The sequence below is a fragment of the Macrotis lagotis genome, chromosome 5, assembly GCF_037893015.1.
Source record: "Macrotis lagotis isolate mMagLag1 chromosome 5, bilby.v1.9.chrom.fasta, whole genome shotgun sequence".
NCBI classification, from domain to species: Eukaryota; Metazoa; Chordata; class Mammalia; order Peramelemorphia; family Peramelidae; genus Macrotis; species Macrotis lagotis.
This window is the reverse complement of record NC_133662.1, coordinates 244,542,216-244,563,668: the sequence shown is the minus strand read 5'-3', so window position 1 is coordinate 244,563,668 and position 21,453 is coordinate 244,542,216. Positions and strand designations below refer to the sequence as shown.

The window sequence follows — 21,453 nt, the reverse complement described above, 5'->3', positions numbered from 1 at the left end:
TATGTCTCAGAATTGTTGTGAGGATCAAATGAAATAATACCTATAAAACTTAGAATAGTGTCTGACATAATAGGTGCTGAATAATGCTTATTTCCTTCCTTCTAAATGAGATTTGTCTGCAGAAAATGAAATTATTGTGATGATAATGAGATCCTAATTTTCTACTTAACCAAATGAAGAGAAAACCTTGGGAAAAATCTATCCTTTAATATTTAATATAAATTTTACCCCAAACAGAGGTTATTAATATTACTTTAATATTATTCTCAAAAAGGAGACAGGGAATATTAATAACTACCAACCCATCTGCTTACTTCCCTATCTTTATAAAATTATCATGAGAATAATCTACATATGCTCTGAGGACATTTTGTGAAAGGTATGAGAAGGAAATGGGAAGATTTTTAACAAACGGTATTTTAGAGTTATAGAGTTATAGGTCATAGATATACAGAAGTCAAAATTCTACTGTATTCACTGTTTGCTGACTGTGAGAAAGCAATGATTTGGCACAAAAAGAGTATTAGGTTCTTCTTAAAAGAAGTCCCTCTCAAAGAGTCTTCAAAATCAAGGTCAGACTCAAAAAGAAACTCTGAAAGTTGTAGCAAGAGAAAGAATTGTGTTCTATGGCTCTCTGATTATTAACATCAAGGAAGGTAACAAAAAAGATGTTTACCACTATCATGTCAAAGCATAATGTTTGCCCAACACAGAGTCCACACTGAAGACTACAAGGTCTTCCAGGTATTCCTACTGGTAGCCTACATTGGATATTATACCCAGTCCCAGGACATTACAGTACTACCTCTGTGAGTTCCGTTATTTTCCAATACTTTGACCTAATTCTCCACACATTAAAAACAAAGCAGATAAAAAATACTTTTTTGTCCAGATTATGATGTGAATTGGCAAGAACATTTCATAGAGCTTGTCCAACAATCTATGTATCTTGGTCAGACACATCAGATAGACAATAATGGAGGCACAGAACAGAAGGAAGAGACAGGCAAGAGGACCTTTGAGAAATTATGTCCCGTTTTTTTATGACTCCTAAGCTTCTCTCTTTTTTTTTTAAGATTTTTTTTTTTTGCAAGGCAAGGGGTTAAGTGGCTTGCCCATAATTGTCTGAGACCAGATTTGAACCCAGGTACTCCTGACTCCAAGGCCGGTGCTTTATCCACTACGCCACCTAGCTGCCCCCTAAGCTTCTCTCTTAAAAAAAAAAAAAGTCAGTCTTAAAAAAACAAAGAAAAGAACCTTCTCGTGATATCATTTGCCTGAGAGTCAAGGAATGCCACAGTTTCCAAAGAATGAAATTTGAAGGTCAACAAAAACGAAGCATGGTGGGCATGAACTGACTGCAATAGCTTAATGAAGAAAAATTACACAAGAAATGTCATCAGAAAGATACGAAACAGAAAAGGTGGGCCAGCAGACACATAGAGAAGGCTACCAGTACTAGTAACTGATAAATGGTCCACATGGTACAATGGAAGCTGGGCAACGTCAAGAGAACTAAGCAGAGAGACAGGGACAGGGAACTTATGAGTGAGGAAACTCCCTTTTTTAATGCAGGTCAATATTTTCTCTGCAATTTAGTCTTAGAGAGATTAAGTGACTTGCCCAGGGCCCAGGGTCATAGTTTGTGTGTCCAATTCAGTTCTTGAGTAGCAGACCATTTCTTCATCTACCACATAGAGTCTCTTAGAAACTTTGAAAACAACCCCCCCCCCCCCAGCATGGTCAGGCTCCCTACACAGAGTCTGCGATCAGAGATGGACAAGTGTTGCACAGGATAGGAAAATATGTAAGGGTTATGATCGATGGAGGGAGATCACAACTTCGTCAAGGTATCGAAGTACACAGATGAAGATAGTAAGGCTCAAACAAGTTGGGAAACAAAGAAAATATGAGAAACCACCCTTCCCTTGCTGCTTTCAAAAAGTGAGACTACAGGTGAGGAATAATGCATATACTTTCTAGATCAGTTGATGCATTATCTAAATTTCCCAACCTGGGTTGGAGTTTCTTCCTCTCATTATTCTATATTACAGTGGATGACCCCTTTGGAAGGCTGAACTAGAAGATATTCATGTACAACTTTTATTTTCTGTTGTACTATATATAGATATATATATATATATGAGAGAAATTAATATTTCTCTCATATATAATAACTAATCATTGTATTAGAACCAAGGTTTTTCCCCTTTTCTACTTCCTTTTCCAGAAACCAACCAGTGTGGGAAATCTTTCTTAGAGATTTACCCAGGTCAAAATATGATCAAACGAAAAAAGACATTCTAAGTTTGAGCTAATGGTTGTATTCTTGAGTTAACTTCTATAGGAGGCCATTCCTGACCTACCCACTGCCAGCTACCAGAGTACATCTTCCCAAGATTGCCTTTTTTTTGGTACAAATATTATTGCATGAGTGTGCTGGAGGCAGCCCATGCCAACTCCTAAGAGCCAACGGTTAAATTTTCAGCGTACGCATTTATATCTCAGAAATCAGAAACCAATATACACCAAAGGTTGGTTTATTATTTTGTTGATTGTCTAGACTTAAGAAAATGCAGATGCACTTTTTTTCAGATATTTTTTTTTGGTTTTTTTTTTTTGCAAGGCAAACAGGGTTAAGTGGCTTGCCCAAGGCCACGTAGCTAGGTAATTATTAAGTGTCTGAGACTGGATTTGAACCCAGGCACTCCTGACTTCAGGGCCGGTGCTTTATCCACTACGCCACCTAGCTGCCCCCAGATACATTTTTAATGTAGATTAAATTTAAGACTGTATCCATGGGTACCTTATTGTTGTTGCTTTGGGTAACCAGTTGCTAAACATTCACTAGAATATTCATCTATTAATGAATAAAGATTGCACACGTGGGTACATATGTGTATAATAAAAGTATGTGTATGTAGTATTGTGTGTGTGTGTGTGTGTGTGTGTGTGTGTGTGTGTGTATGTGTAGAGGAGGTGGTGGATAGGGCACTAGATCAGGAGTCAGAAAGACCTGAGTTCAAATCCAGCCTCAGACACTTACTAGCACTAACTTGTCAAGTTACTTAACTCTGGTTCCTCAGTTTCTTTATCTGAAAATGAGCTGGAGAAGGAAATGGCCAAGAAAACTTCACGGATGGACTTAGTGTACTATAGTCCATAGAGTCATGAAGAGTTGGACATGACCGAACAACACACATATGTGCTGTGTACATATATGTATGTGCAGCTCTATACATATATGTGAGGTATATATATATTATTGATGTGTGACATTTTATCTCTCCTTTAGATAAAAGCTTCTTCTTGAGGACAGGGAATTGCTTCCAGCACTTTGCACTGATACACAGATTTTAAAAAATGCCTGTAGACTAAGGGATTGAAAGTATTAATTTGTGTCAAACCTAGGGTTTGGAATCCATGTCTTAAGATCCTTCCCAAAGGTTTATGGGCAGCTCCTTCTGCCATGGAGGACAAGCTGTAACATGCCTCCCCTTCCCACACCCACCCTCAAGCTTCAGAGAACAAACAGGAGCTCCTAGGATGGGCCCCCATTGGCTCTCCCTATCACAAGACTCCTGTTTCCCCCCAAGAGCTCTAGTCTGATACCACCATGCCTGGATCTGGGAGATCAGAGAAGGCCAGAGAGTCAAAGACCCTTTTGTAAGCCCTCTTTGTCTTTCAGTCCCTCACTTGGGAGGATGAACTAAAAAGTTGCTCCATCCCCCCATCAAAAACTCATCACCCTAGACCAGTTACAGGAAACCCAGGAAACAGATGCCCTGGAGATAGGCGATGAATCATTCATTGCCAGACCTCCTCCCCCAAGAGTCAAAGGGCCAGTGAAGACAGTTGAGGCATTCAGAGGCACTTCTTGCCTCTCAGATCTAGAGTCTCATCTCAGTTTGGCCACTACCTCAAAGTCTGACGACCAACAAGTCACCTCACTAGTCTGGACCTGCTTCCTTATGGGCAAATGAAGCCAAAAGAGAGATAACATAGGAATTCATAGATCCAGGTCTCAGAGCTGGAAAAAGTCATCTAAACTCCTCATTTAACAAAGGTAGAACAGAAAGTCAATGGATGCTTCTCAGCTCTGGAAGACAATCAAAGCTGACATTAAGGTAAAGAAGAATTCTAATGTTTGCAAAACACTATACTTTATCTCATTAGACTCTAATATTATCCCCATTGTCGAGTTGAAGAAAGTTCACTGACTTGCCCAGGATCACATAGTTAGTAAATTGTCTAAGACAGGATTTGAACCCTGATCTCCAAATCCAAGGAGCTCTCTAAGACTTATCCACTAAGTTACAGGTAGATTGTTCTCTCAGTTATAGGGGAAATTAAAGATTCTGGAACTGCCTCCTCAGGTTGTTGTAAGGAAAAAAATGAGTATAAAATGCTTGGGACAGCTATGTGGCACAATGGATAGACCATTGGTCTGGAGTCAAAAAGACCTGAGTTCAAATCACTTAGTATGTGACAGTGGGCAAGCCATTTAACCCTGTTTGTCTCAGTTTCCTCAGCTGTCAAATAAGCTGGAGAAGGAAATGCTAACCACTCAAGTATATTTGCCAAGAAAACCCCAAATGGGGTCATCTATGACTAAACAATAACATGAGCTTTGTAATCTTTAAAGGCCATGGGAGAGTTAGTTATAATTACGGGGCGGGGGGGGAAGGTTTGACCTTCCTCTGAAATATGTGTGTGTATTCCCAAGAGATGCGATGATTCCAACAATGAATGTGTTCATTACAAATGACTCATATCTCGGTATTAAAGCCTACCTTCTAGGATCCTTACTTAGCAACACTTTATTATGGTATACTTAAATCAATAGAACTGTATTTCTCTTAAAATCACCTCATTAATTCAAACCAATCGACTCTCCAGGAGTGAAATCCGAATGGCTAACAGACTGCTCACTATGAGTTTCATGAAGCTGGTGGTCCAGGCCCACCCAGGAAGCAGACTAATTTTAAGAGGTAAGATGATGTAGAAAGACACTGGAACTGGCTTCAAGGCCTGGTTCTATTGTCTGCTAATTATAACCCCCAGAACAGTTAATAGAACACTCAACTTGACAATCAGGACGATCTGGGTTCAAATCCTAGCTCAGATAATTTACTAGCTGTGTGACCTTGCCTTAATTTTCAAGACTTGAATTCCTCATCTAGAAAATGAGGATGATAACAGCACCTACCTCCCAGGGTTATTGTGAGGATTAGTCAGATAAGGTATACTTCAGATAAGGTAAACATTAAAGTGATATAATATGGGACCTATTATTATATTATTATTTTTACCATATTTATTTTCCTGGATTTCAGTTTCCTCATCTATAAAGGAACATTATCGTTAATCACTTGGTTGTAAGGAGCAAATTGAATAATGACATAAATAGATGATAAATATATTTTTATTAATGTTGTTATTAGAATTTGAGGGTTAGACTTGTGATTTCTAATGTCATTGGTACATGGAACTCCCAACGAGAATGTGGATTAAAAAGAAATAATTCTTCCAAAGGGTGCTGTGTATAGTGTTGGGTCTTAGAGCCAGGAGACCTGAGTTTGAATGTGACCTAAGACACTTATCAATTGTGTGACCCTGAACAAGTCATTTAATCCTGTTTCTCTTATTTTCCCATAAACAAAATAAGCTGGAGAAGAAAACAGCAAACCACTTCAGGATCTTTGCCAAGAAAACCTCCAATGGAGTCACAAAGAATTGACTCAAAAACAACAATATTGTTCCAAAAGGGTAAAAACATAAAGGCGGAGGGAGTCTGAGGAGGGAAGAGCTGGAGGTGGAGAAGCAAGAGATGGAAGAAAACCGAATATTACTATTGTGGAGATCTAACAAAGGTAATTTAAAGCCAGAAGATGAATTGTCTTCCCCCCCACCACCACCACCACCATTCTGGTTCTAACCCTTCCTTCTTGTGTGACACTGAGCAAGTCAAACCCCCTGCTCTGGTGTAAATGGAAGGGGTTAGACTGCATGGGTGGGGATGTGTCCGAAAAACAGGAAGCATGGTAGGGTGAGGTGGGCTTCCCTAACTCCCCGTCCACCCCACCTAGTTTCTCCTCAGATCAGTTGGCAGATGGGGTTGTGACTCCTTCTATGGGCCATCTTAGTTACTGCAGGAGAAAAACCTGGAGGGGAGGGCTTCTGGGGAGGGGAGGGCTTCTGGGGGAGGGGAGGGCTTCTGGGGAGGGAAGTTTCTAGATTAAGGCGAGAAAGGAGGAAGCAGCAGCCAGCTCCCCTCCCCCTCTCCTGGTTCCTCTTCCCTCCAGCCCTGGGTTTCTGTATTTGGGGAGGAGGGCTGACCCGCTGGGGAAAGGGTGGGGGGGTGCCCCGCCTGATCAGGGAACCTGGAAAGGGTCCCAGCCTGAGCTCTGATTCCTGCAGCAGGAAAGAGGGAGCTGAGGGGGGCTGGCCTCCTCCTAAGGATAATCTTCCTTACAAAGGGCTTTCTCACAAGCATTATCTCTTTTGATCTTCATAATAAGCCAAGAGGTGAGGGGGAGGAGGAAAGGGATCAGAGAGTCTGAGGTCTACGGCTGGTTAACTCTCCAGGTTAGAGCCCAGGTACTCCCCGGGAATCAATTGTTCTCATCCCAGCAAGCTTTGGGAAATTGTTCAGTGAGTCCCTGTCCCTTCTTTGGGACTCAGTTTCCTTCTCTGTAAACCAAGGAAACTCTAAGACTCCTCCCCTCTCTAACTAGTCTGTGTTCTAAAGCTCTTCCCAGCTCTGACAGTCTGTTCTAAAACCCCTTCTTGCCTGAACATTTCATGTTCTAAGGTCTCTCTCCAGGCTGACCTTCTAGGTAGCAAACCCACCTCCCTCCTCCTCCCCATGCTCACCAGCTATTCTCCGGCCCAAGGCTTGCTCAATTCTGGCGTTCTATGGTCTCCTTGAGCTCTGCCATCCCAAAGGCTCCAAGGCTCCCCACCCACCCACCCAGCTCAGATAACCTGCTCTAGAGCCCCTTAGGACAGCTTAGACATTCCATCATCTGTGATTCTCAGAAAGTCAGCCAGGAAGGCCAATCAATCCCAAAGCACAAAGGAAAAATTTGTCTTCTGCCCACACCCTCACCCAAGCCAACCTTGTCCTGTGGGGGCCCCAACTCCAAAGTATCCACAGGCCCTGCTGACAATGGGCCATAAGTGACTTCTACATGCAAAATGGACAAGACTGAATGGCACTTGATAATGCTAGAAGGATGAAAGAGATCCTTGGATTTACAATTCTTTAAAACATAAATTGAGTTGAGTGGGCAGCAGGAGGGGAGGAGGGAGGCTAGGGAAAGGAGAAATACCCCAAAAAAGCACTCTTCAGATCTCAGACAGGGGTTCCATTGAGGCAGTGACCCTCCACCACTACTGGGGATCTGCCCAGAGGGGAGAGAGAGAGCCAGGGCTGGGCTCAGGAAGGGTTCACCGCAGTGGTATCAGCGCATATACAGTAGTCAGGAAGACCTGAGTTTGAATCCTGTTTTTCCTAGTTGTACAAGTCTGACCAAGTCACTTACACCCTCTGCAATGAGGAGTTGTACTGGATAGATCTTTGAAGTAGGAGATCTGGGAGTTTCTTATTTTTTTAAATCATTTTTGTGGGGTGGCTAGGTGGTGCAGTGGATAAAGCACCGGCCCTGGAGTCAGGAGTACCTGGGTTCAAATCCCATCTCAGACACTTACTAATTACCTAGCTGTGTGGCCTTGGGCAAGCCACTTAACCCCATTTGTCTTGCAAAAACCATAAAAAAAAATAAATCATTTTGCTATTAAATTCAGTATAAATCAACTTAGCACATTTGTCTACTCACTGATCCTTGCACTGGATATTCCATCTCCTTCCTCCAGGCCTTTGTCCTGGCTGTCGCCTGGAATGCTCTTCCTCCTCTCTGGCGTCACTGGCCTCCTTCAAGCCTCAGCTGAGATTTCCCCCTTCCCAGAGGCATTTCCTAATTTCCCCACCCCTGTCCCAAACTGCCTTCTTAGAGAGATTACCTCTCTTTCATACTAACTAGATTGTGCACATACAATTCTTGGCATTTTCCTCTCCCCAGTAGAATATGAATTCCTTGACAAGGACTGTGCTTTTACCTTTGCTGCAGACACAATCAATGTTTTTTGACTTTCTGGCATTTATTAACTACCTATGAGGAATTTTGTTGTTGCTGGATACACAGGGTGTTCCCAAAGGTGTTTTCATTTTTTGACTCTATATATGTGTATAAACTAAGTAACCTTAATGCAGTTAGGTTGGGGCTTTAACTTTTTTTTAATAAAAATATATTTATCATGTATTTATGTCATTATCCCATTTGTTCCTTGCAACCAAGTGGGGTGAATTAACAATAATGTTCCTTTATAAATGAGGAAGCTGAGATCCAGGAAGAGAAATATGGTAAAAATAAGACAAGAGCTTATTAAGTTTCTATTAAAGCTGAAACCTGACTGCACTAAGACTTTGGGGACATGCTATATAGAGACAAAAGTGCAACAGTCCCTATGCTCAAGATTACATTCTACCCAAGCTGGTGTGTCATTCTATTGGCTATAGGTATACAAGTATCTTCTAAGTTTCAGCACCCTGGGAAAAAGCCCAGATCACCCCATCTTAGTTATAGCTCTGAACAGACTACAGAAAGAACGCCGGTCATAAAGAGTGGCAAAGATTACTGCTCTTTGAAGGTGCTGCTCTGGCCACCACCCATGATCAGGAGGCATCTTCTGATGCCTAACTTGGCTTCTACTCTAATGCAGGGGCTGGTGGGTCCTGCTCACCCACTCTTCTTTGTGGAGTGCAGAGTTCTGAGGGGATGTCCTCTCCTGCCCCCCTGAAGTGGGCAGTTAGGGGTGTGGGAATCTGCTTTCTCTTCTTCCCTCCACCAGTCTGCCTCCCTGACCCCCAGAAGGCAACTCAGGTCAGAGAAGCAGCCGTCCAACCAAACAATTTCCAGGCAAGGAAACAGCTGCCGAGGCTTTAGGTGATGCATGGAGATGGGGAGGGAGGCCTGAATTGAGAAGGAGGGGATCAAAAGAGGGGAGGCTGAATAGGGAGGGAATGAAGCTCAAAAGCAATGACAGGAGCTGAAACTGAGGGGGGTGAAGGAGGAGGAGGACTGGGAGACAGAATCCCAGCAGGGAAGGGTTTGACCTATCTCTGAGTCAGACACTCACCCGCAGAGAAACACAAGGACATGCTACATGTATGAACAAATAAGCCTGAACAGTGAGAAAACCAGCTCTCACGTGCCAACTTAGCCAAATACAGGGTTTTTTCCTTCCTTTTGTCTACCTTATTCCTAACCAGTTTAGCTGCCCCTCTACCTGGAAGAACTGCCCCCCCCCATCTCTAAAGACACAGGTGCAGAGTAGGAACCAAGGGCAGATAAACTGGACAGCTTCCTAGGGGGCTCACCTGGAAATGATGGGGGCAGGGGGAAGGATGAAGAAGAAGACACTTTTAATATTATTTTGTAGAAAAGCACAAATTCTGGACTCCAGAACACTCTGCTCTCCATAGACAAGTATATCTATTTTGTGAGAAGTCAAATCACAGTGTGTTCTGGTGAGCAGAACAGTGCTTATGTCTTGCCTATGTAATTCCAGGGCCTTGTCCTGGCTTTTAGGTGTGGCAGCTGTGCCCTTCATGACTGGCATGAATTTTCAGCAACACTCACCCAAACACTCACAAAGACACAGATCTGCACGTATGTATCCGCACAGACACAAATTGACACAGACAAACCCACACAGTTACCCACACACATACACACACAAACAGACATAAAGACAGACACAGACCCAGACTCAGAGAGATACACACTGGCACAGACAGACACACACACATACAGAGACACACAGAGATACATGCTGATACACATAGACACATATATACATGCACATAGAGACATACATACACACAAAGACACAGAGATGGTCACAGACACACACAGAGACACATGCTGACACAGACACAGACTTACCTACACACACACACACACACACACACACACACACACACACGCATCTAAAGGCTCGGGAGTTATAGGAGTACAAGTCTTGTACCTCTCCTCCCAAGGTCCATCTTGATGACAGACAGGTGGTAGTCAACATCACCATTAGAAGGACTGCTCAGGATTGGATGCCATCTGACCACAGGGCTGACAGGTCATAGGTTTGTCCAATGGACAATCTCAGTTCTGGATCAAGAATTGGCATAGTAGGGGCAGCTAGGTGGCATAGTGGATAGATCACTGGCCCTGGAGTCAGGAGGACCTGAGTTCAAATTCGACCTCAGACACTTAATAATCACCTAGCTGTGTGGCCTCGGGCAAGCCACTTAACTCCGTTTGCCTTGCAAAAAAAAAAAAAAAAAAAAAAAAAGAATTGGCATAGTCATGTCCTGAGGTCTGGGCATGGTGGTAGGTCAGTCAATCAGCCAAGAGTCCACAAACATTTGGGAAGCCAGGTCAATGCTAAGGAGGAGACATAAAGAAAGGCAAGCAAAAACAGTCTCTGCCCTCAAGGAGCTTACATCCCAAAGGAGATAGCATACAAACCACTCTGTACTTAAAAAATATAGACAGTAAATAGAAGGTAATCTCTGGGAAGGGTGATGCTAAGTTGTGGAGCTGAGCCTCTGCCTTCCCCCAAGGAGCCTGGGAGTCAGGTTATCAGCTCTGCCACAGACTTGTAGACTCTAGAAGATGATGGTTGCCTCTTTCCTTAACAAGTCACGCTGTATGGGCATGAATGGGCACATGTGGGGACATGCCAGGTATTGTGGGATCTGAAGGCCATCCTGCTCTCACCTCCTCTGCTGACTTGGCTCCCAGGTGCCAGGATTCTTCATCACCCACTGTTCTGATGAGCTCAGACCCCAGAGCTCTTGGCAACTCAGTACCAAGGTCTCATCCCCCTAAGCCCAGGAACCCCTGGTCTGCCAAGGAGCACATCAACCTGACCTGTTTTTATAGCTGACTCTTTCATGCAAAGAGGATTCATAGGACCATCCAGGGAAGCAAGACCAGAGGGTAGAGAGCTCTTAGGATCCCAACTGAACAGAACCTCAGAAGCTACCTAATCCTACCCCCTCATTTTACAAAGGAAGAAACTGAGGTCCAGGGAAGTGAAGAGATTTGTCCAGGTCACACAGACCCATGCCACATGTCTCATTTCTCCTTCTAGATTGTCAGTCCCTAAAGGCTGGGAATGATTTGATTCCTCTTTGACTCTCTACTATGCTTTGGATATACTAAGCACTGATTCAACATTTGCTGAATGAATATATTTAAATTTCAAAGACCATCTCATTTTACAGATGAGGAAACTGAGTTCCTGAAAAGGTCAAGTCATTCCTGGGGAGGATCAGGAGTAGCATACGAATCCAGATCCTCTTTCTACTACCTCCCACCTTCCCTATGGAGAAAAACCATACCATGTCTCCAGTTCTCCAAGTCCTTTAGAAGGTCCCTTAGGAAAAGGGGCTGCTTTGCTTTTGCCTTCTTATTCCCAGGGCCATAAGAGCGGCAGTATGATCTAATGGACAGAGAGCTGGCCTCAGCCTCAGGATGCCCAAGGTTCCAGCCATGCCTCTGAATACACAATGGCTGTATGACCTCAAGCAAGTTACTTGATCTCTCTGAACCTCAGAGAACTCTTGAAGAAGAGGAGAAATTAGAGAGGAATTGGTGAATTTTGTTGCTTCATTTTTGAAAAGGACCAATGACCTGAATTGGTGGAAAGTGTTTCCCCAACAGGGAGTTCACAAGTCTGGACACTGAGTAGTTACTTCTCAGTCCCCTCCTGGAAAAGGAGAGCTCTAGGTCCTTTCTGGGCTCTGGATCTGTGATCTTATCATCCTATATGCAGCCCTAGAGTTTGGGCACTTGGTAAATCTTTATAAAGCTGAAGTTCCTGGCTGGTTATTAAAACCAAGGATCATAAGGTGTGTTTGCAGAGCAAGAAGAAAACAGAAAACATCAGCAGGGAGGAGGTGGGACCTTCTGATGGGTGGGAGCTGCTGAAGGAAAGCACTGTCAGATCCTGGACATTCTTCCTTGAAGAATCAATGTGTGCAGTGGGAAAACAGCAATAGAGTCAGAGGGCCTGGGTTTAAATCCCACTTCTGGTCAAATCATTTTATTTCTCTGAGTTTCCATTTTCTCAGCTTTAAAATGAAGGGACTGAATAAGTTGGCCCTAGAATTCCTCTCATTATAGAATCTTCTGACATCTTTGGGCCTCTGGACCTTTGAAATGGGAGGTCTGGATTAGATGGTTACAGGTCCCTTCCAGCTCCATGACTCTGAGAGATTATAAATCGAATAAGTATCTCTCCAAGCTAAGCTGGGCATGGCTCTTCCTGGAGGTGAGGGTCTGGGTTTCGTGATCTCCTGTGTCCTGCTCCCTGACCCTCTGATGCAAGAGGAAGAGGAGGAGGTGTTGGAGAAGCTGAAGCTGAGAGAGGAAGGAATGGAAGAGAGACAAGGGCTGTCTCATGGCAACCGTCTCCTGTACAGAGGGACAGCTATGAGACAGGACACTGCCAATCACCGGGTGGGCACTGGGGATTGTAGGCCGAGGCCAAGCCCTAAAGCATGGGGGGGGGGGAGCCGGGGGAAGGGAGCAGACAGGAAGAGATGCAACATGATGTAGCTGCTAATGGACTTTGTAGAAAGAAAAGATGGCTTCTGCAGATTTGAGTCAATGACATTCCAGGTTACCTTGCCCATCATGTTCTACCCCTACCCATTCTACTACCCTTTCTTCCCCCCTAACATTATAGCATGTACCAGACACACCCCTAGTCCATCATTTCCTCCCTACCTTGAAAACTGGGGCAGCTTAGGAGAAGATTCTAGTTCTAAAGCTACAAAGGCAAAGCTCTTTCCAAAGTGCCTATGTGGGACCCAAACACCAGCCTAGCAAAGCAAAAGTGTAGGTACTGTCTTTGTGCTCCCCATCCCTGCTCCTTCCCTTCCCTTCCCTTCCTAGCCTACTGAAGCCCCAGACCCTTTCCTAGTCACCTTTTATGCTACTGCACAAACACTCATCAAGCACAAATGACTTCTGCCATCTCCTGCCCTTCTCTGCTTCCTTAGTCTCTTGTTTCCCACTGACCGCCAGCCGGCCTCATGCCCACATCCATCTGCCCGCCTCTCTCCCCACTGCTTGCCAGGGCCAAATGCCAGCTTCCTTCTCCTCCTCCTTCAAGCACCTGTTTCAAAGCTACCCCTACCCCCCTCCATCCCTCCTATCACCCCACTCTCATTAATCAGATAAGCCTTGCCTCAGGGAGACCAAATTTCCGACTTCTCCCTAAGGGGTTCCCCCTAGAAGACAGTCATAGGATCTAAAATAAGGAGCCAAAAGGGATCTCAAAAGGACTCTAGGCCAAGTTCTCCATTTTTATGGATGAGGAAGCTGAGGTCCGAAGAGGTTAATTGATTTACCAAATGTCATAGTTAGTAAAATTGAGAGATGAGATTTGAACTCAGGTCTTTTGATTCCAAATCAATTTGTCTCTCTGTCTATCTGTATTTCTCTCTCTGTCTCTGTCTCTATGTGTGTCTGTTTCTCTCTGTCTCTGTGTCTCTGACTGTGTGTGTGTGTGTGTGTCTAACTCTCTCTTCCTCTCTCTATTTCTGTCTTTATCTCTGTGTCTTTCTGACTATGTCTGTCTCTCTCTTCCTCTCTCAATAAATTCTACAATCAATCAACAAATATTTATTCAAATTTTGCTTTCTCTGGGCCAGGGAGCAGGCCAGGTACTGAGAATCCAGAGGGAAAGCCAGTTCCTGCCCTCAAGGAAGTCCTATTCTACTGTGTATATAAGCAGTGGAAGTCCTGTATGGAACTCAAAGAAGAAACTGAGCCTGGCCATATCATTTTGGGAGTCATCTCCTGAAATACTAACTGAAGGCATGGGAGTAGATATATTTCAGCTAGCAAAAGGAGAACATTCTTTGTTTCAGGAGCTGGCTCTCTGGGTGAGGAAATGTGGTGGTGGGGGGGAGATACATTTGGAAATGAAAGTAATGTCAAAACAAAGGTGGCAATAAACTTCTTAAATGGGGTAGGGGAGAGAAAAATTCTGAGGAAATTATTGGGGAAAATCTGCCAGTAAAAAATGAACAAGAACAGTCAAATGAAAGGAAAGAACAGCCACACAGAAGCCAAGGAAAAAAGAGAAGGAAGGGGTGGCCAGCAGTGGCAAAAGGTACAGAAAGATTGACAATAAATACTAAGAAAAGGTCACTGGATGTGGCAATAAAGAGATCACTGGTGACCTTTAAAGAGAAAGCAGTTTCAGACAAGTGGTGGGAATGGGAGCCAGCAAAGGACTTGGGGCTGGGGGGGGGGGGGGGGAGGGAAGAATGGATAATTAACATGGCTGGTTTCTTTTCAGTTTAGCACTGAGGAGGAAGAGAGATGTCAGACAATAGCTCAAGGGTTTGGCAGGGTCAAGGAAAGTTATTAGAGTGGGGAGGATTGGAACATTTTTAGGTTGCAAGGAGAAGCCAGTAGAGACAGAAGAGAAGATTAAAAAGAGAGAATGAATGGAATGATGGATAAAATGAGATCCCAGATTGGGAGTGGTGGTGTTATAGAAACAAGTGGAGGGTTCAGCCATGACATAAGTAAAGGCAACTCATCCTCTGTGAAAGAGAAGACGAGTAAAACTAAAAAGGATGGAGAAAATGGAAGATGATGGAGCTCAGGTTATATGGTCCCAGTCTTCCCAGTAAATAGGAGGCAACTCACTTTGTCTCATTTTTTCAATTCAAGCTATTTCCCTTTTCTCCATCATTAGTGTAAACTAATCATCCGCTTTACCACCACTTCACCTGCAAATCATCCTAACCCTTTTTTCACCTCCACCCTTTTCTTTATCTCTAATCTACCTCCATCACTGGCCCTACCATCTCCCACATTTACCTGCATCTCTCCCCTCAGTCTCACTTGCCTCATCTCTGTCTCTACTTTCATCCATTTCTATTCTGCTCCCTTTCTAATTCTCACTTCCACTTACTCTATTCTTCAATTTCATCTTTCCATTATTCCTGCCCCACCTACTGCATTAATTCAATCATCAAATTTGACCTTGAGCCCATAAAATTCAATTCGCCATTGAATTCATAAAGCACTCATGATGCCCAAGGCAAAGATAGTGTGGTATGAGGCATTGGAGACTCATCTCAGAGTCAGGAGGACCTGGGTTCAAGTCTGAATGATCTGGATCAAGTTCATCTCTCATCACTTTAGAAACCTTTAAGAAGATCATTCTTTTTTTTTCAAGGCAACGGGGTTAAGTGGCTTGTCCAAGGCCACACAGCTAGGTCATTATTAAGTGTCTGAGACCAGATTTGAACCCAGGTACTCCTGACTCCAGGGCTACTTCGGCACCTAGCTGCTCCAAGGAGATAATTCAATGCAATATTCATTAGGCACCTACTATGTGTAGGTATTGTGCTAAAAGTTGTAAAGCAAGGGCAGATCTGCAATGGCAGAGGGCATTTCCTCGATGGATATTCCCCATACCAAGGAATCCATGTGGCTAGTCCAAAATGAAAATATGTTCAAGGCGACATACTGGAAGATCCAAGAATAAAAGATGAAATGATGTCTGCCCTAGACAAGTTTCCCATCTAGTAAAGGAATGACTCAAGGAAACAAGTAACTACAACAGAAGTTTAAGAGGGGTGTTCTGATGGGACTTCAGCCAAAACTGAGAGTCTGAAGGGACTGAAAGGAAAAGATATTGAAATAGAATTATCACTGTGTCACCCTTCTTACACAAGTTAGAAAATTAACCTCAAGAAATTAAAGGTGGGAGGACTCCCATATAGCCAAGGGCACAGGGTTGCTCATCATGAAGGATGTGATACCTGAGTTGATCCTTAAAGAAAAAGGAGTGTCGTGGAAGATGTGTTCGGGTCAGTTATACAAAGTGTGCTACATATTAGGGATACACAGACAAAACCTTGCTCCCGAGATGTTACAGCCTGTGAAGGATGGGGAAGCAGAAGGCAACAATGCAAACATAAATACACACACGATGCATACACAAGTAGGAAGAGGAAAGGGGGGTTCCTGGTCTTGCGGTCACATTTAAGAGATCTCCCCATCCATCCTCCTCAGCAGTTCAGCAAGTGACCCCGTCACTAGAAGGTCTGGGCCAGGGACTGTGTCAGCTTTAGGTTTGTTACCTCACCCTAGGCTAATCCCTGTCCATGGTACTCAAAGAAAGATGGAGGGACAATATACTCAAGAGACTTTCCCTAGGTCTTAAACTGGAAGAGTGGGGAGGAGACAGAAGAACCTAAAAGGCCTGGTTTCCAGCCCTCAAGTTTATTCTCGCCCAGACTCAGGGGCCCCATTTGGGGGAAATTAGCAGGAGTAAATGACTCTGATTCAGAGCCCAAACCCTATTTGCATGCAAATGCCCTTTCTTGTTAATTTTTTAAGTGGGGGAAGGGGGAGCAGGTCAGAGGAGAGAAATGCAGAACACAGACTCTAGGAAAGAAGAACATAGAGGTTTCCCTCTCAGGCAAGCAGACTGGGGACATCTCTAAGATGCCAGACAGACCTATGGAAGGGCCAGTCTGGCAAAAGCAAAGCTGATATCCTGGGGCCTCAGCCCCCACTCAAGCTGGGCATAATCCCAAAGGAACAGTCACAGTGTTCATTTGCAACTAGAATCCAAAATCCCCACCCCACGGAATAGGGAAGGAAGGACCATCCCAGGCAGCAGCTGGCACAGGGGAAGCTAGCAACCAGTCCTTTGAGTCTGGGCTCCACCCCACCCAGGGGCCCCACAGGGAGCAAGGCACTAGCTAAGAAACTGGACATCCACCTCATTGCCTTGCCATGACCTCCCCTACCACCTACAAGGAGGGCCTCAAAAGAGAGAAAAGGATGAAGTGGGAGAACAAGGAGGGAATTAGCAGCGGGGAAGATGAAAGAAAACAGCAAAACCCACCCAAACAAAAAAATAAACCTTTTCAAGGGCCCTCTGGAGTTTCCTCCCTTCCCTCCCTTCCAAATCCCAGAAAAGCCTAATCAACTGATCTTCTCCAGACTTTAAAGGAGAGTCTAAGCAATAAGCACTCAAATACTGAATACTCATGGAATCAACAACCTTCCCAAAATCCCCAAACCTCCAATGACTAGGCCCCCCCAAGCCTCTCAAACGCTGTCCCTTCATATACCCTTCCCAAACCCAGGGCATATTGGCCATCCATAAGCCCCTAAACACTGAAAATTCATACATCCTAAAACATTCCCCCACACTAAATGTTCACCTCGCCTCAAAACACTCCCTTACACACACACCTCTAAGCACTGAATTTTGGGCTAGTCTCAGTACTCCTCCCCTTCCCCCGCCACCCGCAGCCACACGCACTGAATTTCTAACACAACACAGATCCCCACACCAAGCGGTTTCTACAGTCACCCACCCTGCATACCCACATGAGGAATACCAATAAATCCACAATTCAAATCACCCCAACATTCAAAACTAAATCAGGCATCTCGACAAAATCAGGCTCCCGTCCCCCGCCCCCCCCCCATACGATCACAGCAACCTGTGTCTCTCTGGACGCGGAGCATTATTATTCAGATGCAGTCAACACCCCCCATCTTTCAAAACAAACACACTCAGAGTCACACACACATACACAGATATAGACACAGAGACACAGACAGACACAGATGTAGACACAGACACAGACACAGACATAGACACACACACACACCACACACACCCCTTGTTGGCTCGGAGACACGCACCCAGGACCTGCAGAAAGCCTTAAGATCGGGGGCTGGGGAGGTGGGGCGGGAGCCTCGAACCCCGTTCGATCCTGCCTGGCACCGAAGGGCATCCGAGGCTGGCCCCTTTCGCGGGCAGGCTCTGCGCCCCGCAGAGTGCGGGCCGGCGGCCACCAGACAGCCGAGGACGACAACAAGGCGGCCGGGCGGTCCCCCGCCGCTCTCCCGTGCCCGCTGCCTCTTCTCTCCTCCCCGGCTCCGCTCCTCACCAGCCTCCTGCCAGTCTCTGCCTGGCCCGCGGCGCCTCCAGCCAACGGCGAGCCGAGGAGGCTCCGCTGCGCCCCCGCCTCCCCTCCTCCCTCCTTCCCTCCCTCCCGGTCCGGTCTCGGGGCTGCCCCGGGCGTGCGCGCTCAGCCTCCAGTCCGAGGGGCGGCGCGAGGCTGGGCTGGGCCGGGCCGGGCCGGGCCGGGCCGGGGAGGCTGACTGTCCCCCACTGCCACGGCCCGGGGCCAGGTTCCTCGGGAAGAGACAAAAGAGGAGAGGGGCAGAAGAGGGGACGGCTCGTACCTGGGCTTCCTTGGAGCCCCGAAATCCCTCTGTAAGACGAGGGGACCCCGACGCCGGATGGTGGAAGGGCCAGGAGACCTGGTAGGTGGACTAAGTTAGCATCCTGACTGGGTGACCTTGGGCAAGTCACTGGGCCTCACTTTCCTCATCTCGGGAATTGTCTAAACGACCTCCAGAGGCTACACGGATAATCCTCTGATCTGCCACCTACAATCTGTAAACACCAAAATGACATTTTTGTTTGTTTTTATTTTTGCAAGGCAATGGGGTTAAATCCAAGGTCACACAGCTAAGTAAGGATCAATGTCTGAAGCTGAATTTGAACTCCCATCTTCCAGACTCCAGGGCCGGTGCTCTATCTACTGAACCACCCAATGGTGCCCCCATAAAGTGATCTTTTCAAAGTCCAGATGTAACCACCTCCCCATCTCCCATGCCACCCCCAAAACACCCCCAACTGCTCGGGGTTCTATTAGATCAAACGCCAAGTCTCTGTTTGACCTTTCAAAGTTCTCCAGTCTGGCTCCAAGCTGCCTTTCCAAGTTTATTACATATTTCTTTCCTTCCCGCACTCTGGGCCAGCCACACTGGTCTCCTTGCTGACCCTCACACCACCTTCCTTGTCTCTGTCTTTGTCCTGGCTCTCCCAGGCAACCTAAACGCACCCCCTCTTCATCTGCCTTTTGGAACGCCCAGGTTCCTTCAGATCTCGCCTCCTGCGTTCAGCCTTTCTTGATTCCCCTACACAAACGTACTAGTGCGTCACCCCATCTGAAATTACCTCGTATATGAAGTTGGTGGTGTTCGTCCTTGGTTCTCAGAGGACCAGTGGTATTAGAATGATGCCTTGACTTTCAGTGAAGACGGGATTTCAGAGACAGACTTTTGAAAAGTCATCAGCCTAACTCTCTCCTCTAGTCATCAAAGCCCACTGGCAAGATAAAAGTCAACACTCCTGAGGATGACCTGGGATGCAGCAGATGACCTCAACTTTCTAAATTAAGGGATTTCCCAAATCTTAAATTAATCTGGGGGCAACACCCATTCAGTGCCTAGGGACTAGGTAAAAATTGAGTTAAAAAATGACCTGATTTATCATCATCATCATCACTAGTCTGAAAGGGGAAGACCCTCAAGTTTTGTTTTTTTGGCCAGACCAGAAAACAATTTCTATTTACTCTCATCCTAAACTATCAAAAACCCAACCCATGAGCCATAGACTAGGTCACAGCTAGTGTCAGAAGCAGAATTTAAACACAGATCCTCCACATAGTTTGTTCTTTGTTCACTGAACCATACTTCACTTTTGCTTTGAATGTAATATGAGGGAAATATGATCATCCTCAGGAGTCTTGACTTTTATCTTGCCAGTGGACTTTGATGACTAGAGGAGTTAGGCTGATGAGTTTTCAAAAGTCTGTCTCTCTGAAATCCTGTTTTCACTGAAAGTCAAGACATCATCCTTGTATCAGTCCTGCATTTTGCATTATGCTAACTACTGAGGATCAACATTCATTTAAAAAGCAAGACAATGGGGACAGCTAGGTGGTGCAGTGGATAGAGCACCAGCCCTGAGTTCAAATAGCACCTCAGACACTTAATAATTACCTAGCTGTGTGATCTTGGGCAAGTCACTTAACTCCATTGCCTTGAAAGGAAAAAAAAAAGCAAGATAAACACTGCTTCCATCCTCATAAGGAAAGAGAACACCTTTAAGGGAGTAGTAGCCAGAAAAGGATGTTTTGGCTTAGAAGTCAATGTGATGGTGAGTAGAGTCTCAAGGCATTTGATTAAAGTATCCTTCCTAGGAATGGTGGCATTTGATTTGATTACTATTTCCAGACCTAGAGGCAGAAACCAGTGAAAGGTGCAGAAGGGTGCCAGGGCTCAGGATGAAAATGACCAGAAGGCAGAGTGCTGGGCAAAAACTAAAGACGAAGGGGTAGCTAGATGGCACAGTGGATAAAGCACCGGCCCTGGAGTCAGGAGTACCTGGGTTCAGATCCAGTCTCAGACACTTAATAATTCCCTAGCTGTGTGGCCTTGGGCAAGCCACTCAACCCCGTTTGCCTTGCAAAAAAAAAAAAAAAACCTAAAAAAAACCCCCAAAACTAAAGATGAACTCTGATCAAGACACTAGGGTGGAAAACTGGAGTACTAGATGGGGCTAGGCAAGAGAACGTGAAAATGGCTGCAGAGTAGTAGGCGTTTAAGAAATGTCCGTCATCTTTAATATGGTGCCACTTTAGAGTAGTGATGTTACTAGATGTATGTGTAAGATCATTGGGCAGCAGTACAAAGAATAGATCAAACGGAGCAGCCTATTGTAGTAGTGAGTCCAGTGGTAATGGAAGGCTGAACCAACTGGATTACAAAGGGAACAAAGAGGGAAAGGATAGATGAAGAAGGTAGTGTGTGAAGGTCCCAAGTGGGTAATCAAGCAGATGTGAGGGAGAGGGGTGCAAGGGAGAGGGAAGAGACAAGATTCAGTAGATATGGGGCAGCTGGGTGGTGCAGTGGATAGAGCACCAGCCCTGGAGTCAGGAGGACCTGAGTTCAAATCCAGCCTCAGACATTTAATAGTTACCTAGCTGGGTGACCTTGGGCAAGTTACCTAATCCCATTGCCTTGCAAAAAAAAAAAGTTAAAAGATTTAGCAAACATTAATCATTATGAATTCCGAAGCCTTGGTATAAGTCATAGCTTCCTAAATAGTTTGTTGTGCTCTATAATTTCTACTTCTTGAATCTCTTTTCCCCTTTGCTTAAGGTGGGTATTCCTCAAGATTCTGTCTACCATTGCCCTTACTTTGTTCCATCTTCTCGCTTTCAATCTTATTTGCTGCTATGATTTCAACTCTGGTCATGACTCCCAAATCTGTATTTCTAGACTAGTTATGAGACTCCAACTTCTATGAGATATCCACATTTGTCTCTGAGATATCTGCATTTGGATCACTTGATATAATTATCCCTTCCACATCTTGGAGGTTAGGGTGTGGCATCCCCATAGTGACACTTATAAAACACCTTTTTTCATGACAATCTTGGGAGGTAGCAAACATTTTTGACCCTCTCTTTATCCA

General features: G+C 45.0%; 1 protein-coding gene across 2 annotated transcripts in view; it reads right to left on the bottom strand.

Moving 5' to 3' along the window:
* The window catches only part of RAP1GAP2 (RAP1 GTPase activating protein 2), a 271,689-nt gene extending 253,813 nt beyond the window's left edge, over positions 1 to 17,876 (bottom strand). The window contains exon 1 of one of the 2 annotated variants that reach the window (XM_074189228.1): positions 17,823 to 17,876. The gene's annotated coding sequence lies outside the window, so the exon portion shown is untranslated. Of the gene's footprint in view, positions 1 to 7,841; positions 7,866 to 17,822 lie in introns of those variants that run through there. The other variant, XM_074189229.1, reaches the window with a different exon arrangement.
* Positions 17,877 to 21,453: the final 3,577 nt, after the last annotated feature.